The following is a 13,258-nucleotide window of genomic DNA, read 5'->3' on the forward strand; positions in this document are numbered from 1 at the left end:
CGGATTCTTAGGACCCAAGCATCATTTAAGCAGCATACCTCCAAAGAGACCCAAAGCAGCTTTATTTTGGCAGTCCGTAACAGGCCTATGTGTTTTATTTATGATTATCCCACTTTTCCGGGGGGCCTGCGCACCTAACCCCAGCGAACGTGGAGGGCCCACTGTACTACGTTTCTATTAAAACAGAGTTTGCTCCAGCCTAGGAAGTGGATGTTAAGAATGAAAGCATAGCCATATTTGCTGCTCAGTCTTTAGTGGTAGCAGCAATTACCTCTGTGGGGTTAGCAAGAGAGAAGACTTCAGGTAAGAGAGAAAGAAGGGAGATAAAGTGTGTCTGTGTGTGTGTGTGCTTATCTATGTGTGTACAGTATGTGTGTGTGTGTGTATATATATATATGCATGTGTGTATCTGTATGTGTGCTTATGTATATAGATACGTGTGTATCTGTGTGTGCCTTTGTATATGTCTGAGTATATCTATATGTCTCTCTCTCTGTGTATATATAGATATAGATATATAGATAGATATAGATCTGTATGTGCTTACGCATGTGTGTGTGTGTGTGTGTGTGTGTATCTGTATATGTGCTTATCTATATATGTTTGTGTGTGTATCTATCTCTCTGTGTGTGCGCCTTTGGATGTGTGTGTGTATATATATCTATGTTTCTCTCTCTGTGTGTGTATATATATATATATATATATGTATGTATCTCTGCATGTGCTTATGCATGTATGTATGTGTGTGTGTGTGCATATATACCCATATCTCTCTCTGTGTGTGCCTTTGGATGTCTGTGTGCCTCTGTCTCTGTGAGTGTGTGTGTGTATATCTATCTATCTATCTATCTATCTATCTGTATGTGCTTTCTGTATCTGTATGTGTGTATATACATGTGTGTGTATCTGTATGTGTGTGCTTATGTATATATGTGTGTGTGTGTATCTCTCTCTGTGCATTTGTATATCTATATCTCTGTGTGTGCTTATGTATGTACAGTTTGTATATGTGTGTGTGCGTATCTGTATGTGTGTGTATACATGTGTGTGTATCTGTATCTCTCTCTCTCTCTGTGTGTCTTTGTAGATGTCTGTGTATACCTATATCTGTGTGTGTGCTTACATATGTATGTATATGTGTGTATATATATACAGATGTGTGTGTGTGTGTCTGTCTTTGTATATGTCTGTGTATATCTGATATCACTGTGTGTGCTTAGGTATGTATGTATGTATGTGTGTGTGTGTATATATGTATATATCTCCGTCTGTGTGCTTATGTGTGTGTACCCATACCTAGGGAAGTGTCTGTGTGTGTGTCCTTAGACCAAGGCATCGTACACTCACACATCCATCCATCCATCCATCCATCTATAAGGAGCCCAGCTCCCCACTCACCCTCCCCGGATCCGGTGCCTCTCCTTCCTGGCGAAGCGAAAGCGCCCCCACCGGCCCTCCTTCCCTTCCCTCCCGGGACCTACCTGCCAGGCCCCCAGCAGCAGCAGCAGCAGCATCCGCATCCGAGGCTGTTGTGGGCAGCAGGAAACTCCCAGCAGGCGTCGACGCGGCCTAGCGCCTCCCAAGCGACACGTCGCGACCATGGACGACAGCCTCCGCCTCCTCCGCCTCCGCCTCTCGGCCTCAGCAGCAGCAGCTCTGGGGAAGAAGAAGAAGAAGAAGGAGACTAAGAGGGGCCTGTCAAGCACCGCCTCCGCCGCAGAAAAAGCGCCTCCTCCTCCTCCTCCTCCTTCGTAACTCCAGGGGCGGAAGAGGAGGAGGAGGAGGAAGCCGCGGTAGCAGCAGGCCCCGCTTCTTGCCCGCCTCCAGGCTCCTCCTCACCAAGGAGAAGGAGGAGGAGGAGGCTCCAGGGCAGGGAGGCAGAAAAGGAGGAAGGAAAGCCCAAACGGAAGCCCTTGCTACCACGGCGGCGGCGGCCCAAGTCTAGAGGCATCGCCGGCCAGGGCTTTTGATGCCTCAGGCTGAGGAGGAAATGGCGCCCTAAGCTACATCTACCTCTCTCTCTCTCTCTCTCTCTCTCTCTATATATATATATATATATATATACACACACACACTCTACTGTCTCTCTCTCTATATATACATATATACTCTCTCTCTCTCTCTCTCTCTATATATATATATATATATATATATACTACCTCTCTCTCTATATATATATATATACACACACTCTCTCGCTACTCTCTCAATATATATATATACTCTCTCTCTATATATATATACTATCTCTCTCTCTCTATATATATATATATATATACTATCTCTCTATATATATACATATATATACATACTACCTCTCTCTCTCTCCTCCCTCCCTCTCTCTCTATCTATACACACACACTCTCTCTCGCTACACAAACATACTCTATATATACACTTTCTCTCTGTCTATATATATATATATATATATACACACACACACTATACACACACACACACACACATATTGTGCTGGTCAAATGAGCGTAATAAAGATTGATTGATTATATACATATATATGTAAATATGTGTGTGTGTGTTTATATACACATGCACATGTACATATGTGTGTGTGTACAGAGAAAGAGAGAGAGTTTCTGTTTGCCCTGCAAGTCATTTCCAGCGTATGGGGGCCCTAAGGTGAATCTATCACGGGGTTTCCTTGGCAAGGTTTGTTTGGAGGAGATTTGCCATTGCCTTCTTTCCCCTGAGGAGGCTGAGAGAGTGTGACTTCTTGCCCAAGGTCCCCCAGTGGGTGATGGGTCACCACAAGTCGGTAAGGACTTGACACACAATAACAACAACTCTCTCTTTCCCTCTCTCTCTCTATATAGTTGATGCAGATGTTTGGTGCACAGAAGAATGGTGATGTCTTAAGTATTTGTGTGTGTGTGTGTGTGTATATATATATATATATAGAGAGAGAGAGAGAGAGAGAGTATATAGAGTAAACACACATATTTCCATATACACATTTAGATATGTGTGTGTATACACACACACACACATATATGTATGTATATACAAAAGGATGGAAGGCTGAGTGGACCTTGAAGCCCTTCTCTAGGATCAAACTTCACAACATGATGGCTGCAGCACAGGCATTTAACCACTGCACCACCAGTGCGACTGGGCCTTTCCAGTCCACTCCAGTGTTGCCAACAAGCCTCAAAGGTATTCCCTGCAACGTTTTTCCAAAACCCACAGAATTCCCCTATAAGAACTGGAATATTCAGTCAAAATCCCCAGAAAGAAATTAATTAAACCCCCAGATTCTGGGGACTTCCCTGGAAATTGGCAACACTGTAAACCCACTCTCTTGCGCACTCCTCCCTAGCCCCACCTTCCTGCCCTGTGCCCTACACAGTGTGCCTTTGGGTTATTTGTTTATTATTTCAAACGCCATTCGGAAGGTATACTAATAAGATTTTATTAGAGATAAAATACAACGAAATAAAGTTTGAACCAAGGGAAAGCAAGCCTGCTTGGGGAGAGGAGGAGAGACTGATACCTCATTACTGCCCAATACCAGAGCTGCTGCAGGAGGAACTTGTCGCAACTGAGGACTATTGCTAATGCATTTGGGAGCTTGTGGATGGGTTTTCCCCGTCAATACCAAGGTGCGCTCTAACAACAACGCTTGGAGGACAAGGCAGGGATAAGGCCAACATGGTGTCATGCAATAGATGGCCATCTGTCAGGGATGCTTTGATTGAGAGTTCCTGCATGGCAGGGCGTTGGACTGGATGGCCCTTGTGGTCTCTTCCAACTCTATGATTCTGTATCACCAAAGGCATTATTTTCCAACATTACTGCAGGTTTAAATGCTGTGTGTGATAAACTCCTTACTCCTTTTCTAGTTTAACTTAGCCTAGCACCTTTAGAGAGCTTTCCGGCCTCTAATGGAGTTCCTATAATAAAAGTTTAGTTTACTTCCTAAAGCCGTTGGTGTCAATGCTCCTTAATTATAGCAGCTAGCCATCATACGTGAAGTGTATGACTCTCTCTCACCGTAGGACTCAAACAGACATAAGGAAGGTTACGATTTCTTGTAGTAGTATAATCCCAAGGCCATTTTGCACTTTGCCTGAATAGCAAAGTAGATTGATAGAGAAAGGCAGCTGCAAGAATATAAAAATATGAGATCCCCGGCTTTCTTGTAAGAGTATTTCAGCCTAGCTGGGAGAAGCATGGGGGAGTCATTTTACTTTGGCTTTTTCTATTCTTAAAAGATTTAATAAAGACTCATCAGGGCAAATTGTAGGGTAACTTTTAAATAAGTATATGGACCCATATTGGGGAAAACATTGAGTTAGAAATGCACACCCTTCTAATAGCTTCAGTACCAGCCCATTACATATACTTAATAGTCTTGCAAGCCTGGTTCCATCCAGGACTAATTGTGAAATATTGTTTAATATTATGAATTGCTACTGAATCTGCTTAGGCTGCCTACGTTGCTGTTATGTTCTCACTTGCCATCTGGAATACTACAAGCAAATTTTTTGATTAAGCAGATGGCAGCAAATAAATTCGTCAAAGACCAAGCTGTAACGACTTGAGTCAAACACTATGGGACAACAGTCAGACATGGACAGGTGGTATCCACACATACTTCCCCCACGTGAACTCTAAACCAAATCTCCTTATTTTGTAGGTTATAACTACAAGGTACTATAAATATCAGGTACAAAATTGTCTGTTAGTCATTAAAATAAATTAATAATAATAATAATAGGATTTATTTATATGCCACCCAATCACTGGGAATCCGGGCAGCTTACAACAGAGGGGATAATAGACAGTTCTCTGCCCTCAGGCTTACAATCTAAAAGACACGACACAAAAGGAGAAGGGAATGGTGGGGGGGAATCAGGTCCAGCATTCTTTTCTCCCTCTGAGGCCTGGACCAAGGCAGATGGACCAGAGGGAGGGCTCTTCTTCTTAATCGAGGCCGGGCCTGATGGTGTTGGGCCTGTCCTTTCACTCCCTCTAAGGCCAGAAGATGACAGTTGGAGGGAGGGAGGGGAGGGCTCTTCCTCTTCAGGCCCCATGGCATTGAGCCTGTCCTTTCACTCCCTCCCAGGCCAGAAGATGACAGTTGGAAGGAGGGAGGGGAGCGCTCTTCCTGTTCAGGCCCGATGGCGTTGGGCCTGTCCTTTCGCTCCCTCTAAGGCCAGAAGATGACAGTTGGAAGGAGGGAGGGGAGGGCTCTTCCTCTTCAGGCCCGATGGCATTGGGCCTGTCCTTTCGCTCCCTCTAAGGCCAGAAGATGACAGTTGGAAGGAGAGAGGGGAGGGCTCTTCCTCTTCAGGCCCGATGGCATTGGGCCTGTCCTTTCGCTCCCTCTAAGGCCAGAAGATGACAGTTGGAAGGAGGGAGGGGAGGGCTCTTCCTCTTCAGGCCCGATGGCATTGGGCCTGTCCTTTCACTCCCTCCCAGGCCAGAAGATGACAGTTGGAAGGAGGGAGGGGAGGGCTCTTCCTCTTCAGGCCCGATGGCATTGGGCCTGTCCTTTCACTCCCTCCCAGGCCAGAAGATGACAGTTGGAAGGAGGGAGGGGAGGGCTCTTCCTCTTCAGGCCCGATGGCGTTGGGCCTGTCCTTTCGCTCCCTCTAAGGCCAGAAGATGAGAGTTGGAAGGAGGGAGGGGAGGGCTCTTTCCCCTTCAGGCCCGATGGCATTGGGCCTGTCCCTTCACTCCCTCTAAGGCTAGAAGATGACAACTTTTCATCTTACATCTAAATAAAGGGACATGTCATAAGTATTTTTTGTTAGATATTTAAGTAAGAAGGATTATTCTAGAATAATAATTGCAATGTAAAGTCTTTTCATTACCTGTGCTTTTTCCCAAGGTGATGACGTGATTCTCATTTTGATTGAAATGCAAATCCCTCCAGTGTTCAGTTCATGTTATTCAAAGAACAACAGCTTAAAGGTAATAACAATTCCTCCAACATTCAGTAAAAATTGCACCAGTCAATCAGTATCAACTGTACAAGTCGTTTTGCTTAAGTGTATAATTTTTCTGAGAGCTACAATGGAAGTTTATGTTTTGACTCAAAAACAAATTGATGGGCACATTGGTAGGCAATTGTAATACACACGCACTATATAATAATTGCGTCTTTTTATTTTAATTTCTGTGGTTTCATAATGCTTTGTGATCCCTCCCTCAGTATATTGCGTGATTACAAAATGGCACACTATGGCTCTGAAATGTTAGTTAAGGTCAGGTTCCTCTCTGAAATTGCTATGGAGCAAAACAGATTTTTGTTGTCATAAAAAGATCGTATTATGAAGCAAAGCACAGTTCCTTCATTCCATCCTAACAGGTGATTGATTGCCTATGGCCTAAATAAGAACACCAAGGGTAGATGAGTGGGAAGAATGGAGTTCAAATCCATTTTAAAAAATAAAAATGTATTGAACAGGCTCATGTGTTATTACCTGTGAGTATATCTCTCATCATCCAGCTTTTAAAAATTGTACCACATGCTAACGTTTGGCCTATTGCTCACCCATATACCAACTGTGTAACCTCCTCTCCCTTATAACATTTCTCAGAAAGTTTTTCTAAATCCTGTTAAACACTGAAATACTTTGTTTATGTGCAGTACAATCATAAACCTGTATCTCTATCAAGGAAGAGGAGACATTTTTGTGTATTTGGTAGCTTGGCTTAAAAACAATGCTGCATATTTATTTCTTGGCTTTGACATTAGGAATCTCAGTGATTTTGGACATGCGCTGGCTAGTTCTTTGAACTATCTAATTTTGGCTGAACTCGACAGTGTTAGAAAGTATTGATCAGAACAGAAGGAATGTTATAAATAAAATTCGTTTTCTAAGGTTTTAATTCTGCCTTTGGCTTCTTACTTGCTTAATGGAGTAATTTAATACATGACTCATCTTCATGACCTCTTATGCAGAGAGCGATTTCGGGATGGTTTTATTTTACACAACACTCCATTTGAACTTGGTTCAACACAGGGGCCTAGAGATTTCAAGGTGAGCCATTTTTAAGGGGGCAAAGGCAATTTCTCCTTTTAAGCATTTGCAAATGTCCATTCGATAAAACAATTAAAACATGTATTAAATATATGCTTAAAGGAAGCAGTAGCAACTTCAAGGAAGCAAACAAATAAAGAAAGCAGTATTAACTTCAACTTTTAAAATTAACATTAAAAAGGTTTCCCCACTTCAAACCAACTCAGTCCTCCATGAGTCTGTTACTGCCTGCTCAGCTGGCCATCCTGATTTGTTGTCTTAAACATAACTGGGGTAGACCCTGCCTTGCTTTTTTTATTTGGTAGTTGGTTTGTTGACTATCCGCACGCAGAATTTGGGATTTTCTGGATTCAGTTCAATGGTGTTTTCTCTTCCTGGCCATTCCTTTTTCCTGATGTGTCATTACTTATTTATATGGAAAGTCTGCAGGCAGTGAACTGTAAAATTAAGTGTTAACTATTTGTAAGCCATTATGGGAGTCTTTTGGATGAAATGGGGGTATTAACACTTTAAATAAATAAATTTATAAAGATCTAAACTGGCTGCAGGAGAAGTCTGTCAACCTCCAATATGGTTGGATTTCAGCTGCAATCAACCTCTGGCAGTATGGTTAATGGCAAGGGGTGATGGGAGTTGTAGTCCAACAACAGGGAAGCCCCTTCCCCCAGCCTCTGGTTTCATAAGCTCCTTCATTCATTCCATCAGCATGTTAAAACCTGTTTTTTCCATTTTTATTGAGGCTCCTTTCTTCCTGCTTTTTAAGGAAACTGCTTTTTAATTTATCCACTGATATTTATAGAGATGAAGGTGTTGCTGCTCTACTGCATTTTATATGCCACAGTATATTATTTAATTGACGTTTTCAGTTTTAAAAAGTTTATTATTTAAAGCATTTCCCTATTGTATTGCAACCTACAGGACCCTTGAAACAAGGTACAGTAGATAAAAACATTTAAAATATTAAACAGACCCATTTTGAAAAAGACTAAAACAATTCTTCAATAACAGTTTTAAGCCTATAGATGGTTTAACAGCCATCCCTGGCTTTAAGGCCCGGAGTCCGTGAGAAACAACATAGTCTTACAATACCTGCATCCCAGAAACTTGAGATGGAATGTATGTACATACTGGATTCTGCTAGCAGTCCCCTACAAGCAAGAAAGGGGAGGAGGTGATTTTTGCCTAATCCTCTTCATTGGAGGATTTTTACCTAATGTTCAAAGTTACCCCAAGACTTAAGACCTGATTTTAGAAAAATATAGGAGATCAAATGAGAAGTTGGAATTGACCTCCCCTTCATCCAGCCAGGAAGAAAGCTGTGCAGGAGAGTAAAGCCCTGTGCCTATCATTCACAGACTTTTACTGAATCTATCCCACTGTTTCTAATTTGTTGTATTCTACCTTGGAATAGCAACACATACAGGTGGATAGACAGACACTGATACGCTGATACCATTTTTGCAGTCTGGATAAATGGTAAGAAACACTGAGAAAAGTATGACTAACTGGACTCATCCAACGATCAATCCTGCGTTTAGTTGTACCATCAGAGTCCATACACTCCTTCTCTCAGTGTTTTTCTCATCACAGAGAACCACATAATTGTCACTGATATTTATAATGTGCACTGATACCCACACTTACCTAGATTGAAAACTCTGACACCAAAACACAACAGAGAAATATTAACTATAGCATGGCTCTCAGAACTGACAGTCTGGGTTCTTTTTTATCTATCACTCCTGATATATAGTTCCAATGAGCAAAAGCAGAATGCCCCTTGAAACAGCAGCACACTCAAAACTAATAGCAAATTTAAAATTTATTGACATGATATGATGAAAAGCAATAATGTTGTTAACTGCCCTCCAGTCAAACTTAGCTTATGGTGACCCTTCAAGACCCCATGCTCTCCACTGCTCTGCTTGTGGCCTCCCTGACTGAGGCTTACCATTTGGCATGTGGTCTTCCTCTCTTTCAACTGATTTCAACCTTTCCTAGCATCATTGTCTTTTCTAATGATTCATGCCTTCTCATGACATGGCCAACGTACGACACCTTCAGTTTAGTCAATTAGTTTATTTTCTTTCCGTTTAGTCAATTAGTTTCCTTTCCTTTCTTTCTTTCTTTTTCATTGTCCAGCTCTCACATCCATATATAGTGATGGGAAATGCAATGGCTTGGACAATCCTCACTTCAGTGTTCAAATTTATATCTTTACACTTTAGGATCTTGTCCAGTTCTTTCATAGCTGCCCTTCTCAAACCCTGTCTTCTTCAGATTTCTTGTCTGCAGTATCCTCATCAATATATGATCCAAGGTATGGGAACTCTATTTTAATTTTCTTGTATTTAAGGTGAATTTGTGTAGATTTTTCATGGTCATTGTTTTCGTTTTCTTAATGTTCAACATTAAGCCTACCTTGGTACTTTCCCCCTTTACCTTCTTCAGTAATTGTTCCAGGTCTTTGCTGGTTTCTGTTAGTAGAATTGTGCCATCTGCATCTCTTAAGCTGTTACTATTGCTTCCTCTGATCTTGACTCCTTGTCTGGAATAAATACAATGCACCCGCATTATATGCGAGTGCGCTGTACACGGCTTTGAGCGTAGGCACTCAAGCTGCGGGGAGTGCAGTGGTTAAATGCCTGTACAGCAGCCACTCACTCAAAACCACAAGGTTGTGAGTTCAAGACCAGCAAAAGGGCTCAAGCTTGACTCAGGCTTGCATCCTTCTGAAGTCGCTAAAATGAGTACCCAGATTGTTGGGGGCAAATTAGCTTACAGTTGTAAACCGCTTAGACACTGCTTAGGCGGTATGAAGCGGTATATAAATGAAGCTTGTTTGTTTGTTTGTGCAGGGCACAAGGGGCGGTGCGTCCCATTCAAATGTTTGAAATATTTAATGGGTAAAGGTTATAATCACATTGTAATTGATGGGCAATGCAGTCCAAGGATTAGATGGGAACATAAAGTGGCAGACAAAAATGGGAAAGCACTGATATATTTCTGGGTTAGCTGGTCTAGTCAAAATTGTATCATGTTAGGACATGAGACCAGGACCATATGGGGGGATGGTTTATTGATATGGGTTTTATAGTTTAGATATTTAGTGTTAGAGATACAATTAAGGTTATGAGTTATAGTTACATGGTTAAGTATGTTTTGATCAAGATATTTAGAAGACTGTTATAATTTATGATGTCATGAGTTTTATTTCTATTTTAAGGTTAAATATTATTATAGTGTGATAGATATTTATAAGGTTTGCACTGTACTTGTTGATTTCTAATAATGCAGAGATGACTATATATTAGAAATGAACCTGATTAAACAGTGCCTATTTGATAGATTGAAGAGAAATTGTTATATATATAAAAGATGAATTCAATGATTATGTTATGCAGATTTTTAATTGTATTAAAGAGAGACAATATAGGTTGACTTATAGATTTGTGTTTAAATGCCAAGAGTTATATATTTTAATCTAGGGTTGCCATAAGTCAGGACCTCCAAACCGGGACAAATGTAGGACAAGAGTAGGACAACATTTCTAAAAATGGAGGACACGCAAAAAATTGGTGATTTTAAAAAAATGTTAATCTAAATGCATGTTTCTTAGGCATGATCAAAATGGAGGACATTTTGACACTATTCCTGGACAGATGTCAGGAATGTAATTCCCTTTCTGGCCACATACACACCCAATTCTAAAACACACACGCACACAGCACATTTACACTATCATTCTTTCTTTCTTGCTTGCTTCTGTTGGATTTTTAACACTTTTGCCTGATGAAGATGTCAGTAGAGCGTTGAAAGCTTGCATGATATATTTTGTGCATTTTGGTTGATACTATACAGGTATCACTGCATAGTAGATTGTGGCTGTTACTGTACTTGTGTGTCCAATTTGTTAGCATAGAATGTTTTAATGTGTGTGAACATTCTTGATAAGTGTAATCCTGAAAGGTGGACCATGTGAAGAATCATAATGACAATACTAGAAGGTCCAAAAGGTTGGAATTAACAAATAGAGTATGGGCAAGTCCTACTCTCCATTCTCTCAGCCTCAAGGAGAGATGATGATAGGTCAGGCAGCAAACCTCTTCAGGATAAAATCTTGCCAAGAAACCCCAGGATAGCTTTGCCTTATTATGGTCTCAAAGTGCTTTTCAGTTCTAAGTCTCTGGTGCCACAGCCATTCTGCAAACTACAGTTTCCACATCCAGGCAGGGCTGCCATAAGTCAGAAAGGAGTTGAAGGCACACAATAGCAATAACAGTAACAACAGAAGAGGAGGAAGAGGAAAGAAAAGAAGGAGGAGGGAAGAAGAGGGGGCTGGCTTGGTGGCTAGAGAATTGGAGGAGCCAGAATGGCCCTGCAAACCCAGTGGGAGACCTTGGGCAAGTCACACTCTCTCAGCCTCTTCTTAGGAGAAAGTAAAGGCAATCCTCTCCTCCTTTGAAGAAACTATGCCAAGGGAACTCTACACAATTACAACAGAAGAGGAGGAAGAAGAAGAGGAAATAATAATAATAATAATAATAATAACAACAACAACAACAACAATAACTTTATTACGGCCCTTTGGCACAATGACAAAATCCCAATTTAAAACACATGATAGGTTCATGTAGAGGCAGATTAGAGAGGATAAACAAATGACAGTCTATCAAAAGCAAGGATAAAAAGCAAGGATAGGAGTGCAGGATCAGGCAAAGACACAACAACCCCTGGGTCTTCCAGGGAAAAGAGGAGGAAAGAAAAGAAGAAGGGGGAAGAAAAGGAGGAGGAGGAGGAGGAGGAAGAAGAGGATACAGACGCCTGGGGCTTTTCCTCCCTCCTCCTCTCTCCCAGAAAGCATAGCCACCTGCAGAGCAGAGAGGAGCCCCAAAGGAAAGGCAAACAAGCAAGGGACTTTAAAGGGAGTCCCTAGTGCCTGCCTTTTGCCTTTGTGCTGAGCCCTTGGGGACAGAGGAGGAGGAGGAGGAGGGAGGCTGCCAGACCAGGAAGCCCCTGCCATGCTCCTTCTCCTTCTCCCTGGAGGCAGGCATCTTGGCTGAAGAGGAGGAGGAGGAGGAGAAGGAGGCGTGACTAAGGGGGTCGCATGGGGGGAAGGAGCCAATCCTGCCTTCTTCCAGGCAGGCAGAGCTTGTCAGTCAAAAGTCTTGCCAGGAGTCAGCAGGAACCCGGGATTGAAAGGGCAAAACGGGTGGGAAACGTTTTAAACCCTCCAATCCGTGAATTTCACGGGGGCAGCCGGGTTATGGCAAGCCTATTTTAACCATTTGTTTGGGGTTGTTTTAAAAATATTAATTTTTTTTGCAAAAAGGTTAATAAGAGGTTGCTGTATTTTAAAAGTGGATGATTATATAATTTTAATTGATTTTAGTTATTAAGGTCCTGTGTTAAAACCTTGGGTCTAAAGCTGTGGCTTTGTTAGTTCATTATATTGTTTATAGAATAGCAGGTGCGTAGACAATGAGATAACGCAGTCGGAAAAAAGAGCCATGTTTATGTTTCAAATGTACTTCAATACCATTTAGCCTTGGTGAGAGGGAAGAATGTGAGAATGAAGTTACATTACTATGGGAAAGGATTTTGTTTTTGTCAACATTTTGAATTATGAGAAAAGGGGGTGAGCAGGAAACTGAAGTTCCAAGGTAGGGATATAAATTGTTTAAGTGTTTGTAATTTTAATTGTAATTTCAGATCTGCCACAGACGCAGACTTAGCCTGTTCTTGTTTTTCCAATCCTTCAATAAAGCTGTTCGGTTTGTAAGCAGAATCTGCTTATTGAATATGGGGTAAGACAGACAGCTAGGGTTTCTGACACGCCTCCTGTCTCTGAATCTAAGCCTATTTTGCATACAATATTTTCTGAATATAGCTTGAATAAACAGGGTGATAAAATGCAGCCTTGTCTAACTCTTTTGCCAATTGGGAACCATTTTGTGTCTCCATATTCTGTTCTGACTGGAGCCTGTCGTCTTCAGTAAAGGTTACACATCAGGACAATCAAACGTAGTGGCTCTTCCATTCCTCCAAGAACAAGCCATAGCTGTTTGTGGTCTATGCAGTGAAAGACTTTGTTGTAGTCAGTAAAGCACATGCAGATTTTCTTCAGGATTTCCCTGGTGCACTCCATTATGCACCATATGTTTGCAATGTAATCCTTAGTGCCTCTTCCTTTCCTGGATCCAGCTTGCATCACTGGGATTTCTTGCTCCATATATGGTAGGAGATTA

At 41.6% G+C, this 13,258-nt stretch overlaps 1 protein-coding gene across 1 annotated transcript in view; it reads right to left on the minus strand.

Moving 5' to 3' along the window:
- LOC149313478 (vacuolar protein sorting-associated protein 54) overlaps window positions 1–1,624 on the minus strand; it is a 62,604-nt gene extending 60,980 nt beyond the window's left edge. Inside the window, exon 1 of the mRNA XM_089519166.1 lies at window positions 1,482–1,624. The gene's annotated coding sequence lies outside the window, so the exon portion shown is untranslated. The remainder of the gene's footprint in view (window positions 1–1,481) is intronic.
- Window positions 1,625–13,258: the final 11,634 nt, after the last annotated feature.

This window comes from Sceloporus occidentalis, unplaced genomic scaffold, assembly GCF_023333645.1.
Source record: "Sceloporus occidentalis isolate IW3139 unplaced genomic scaffold, rSceOcc1.0.p SCAF_4, whole genome shotgun sequence".
Taxonomy (NCBI): domain Eukaryota; kingdom Metazoa; phylum Chordata; class Lepidosauria; order Squamata; family Phrynosomatidae; genus Sceloporus; species Sceloporus occidentalis.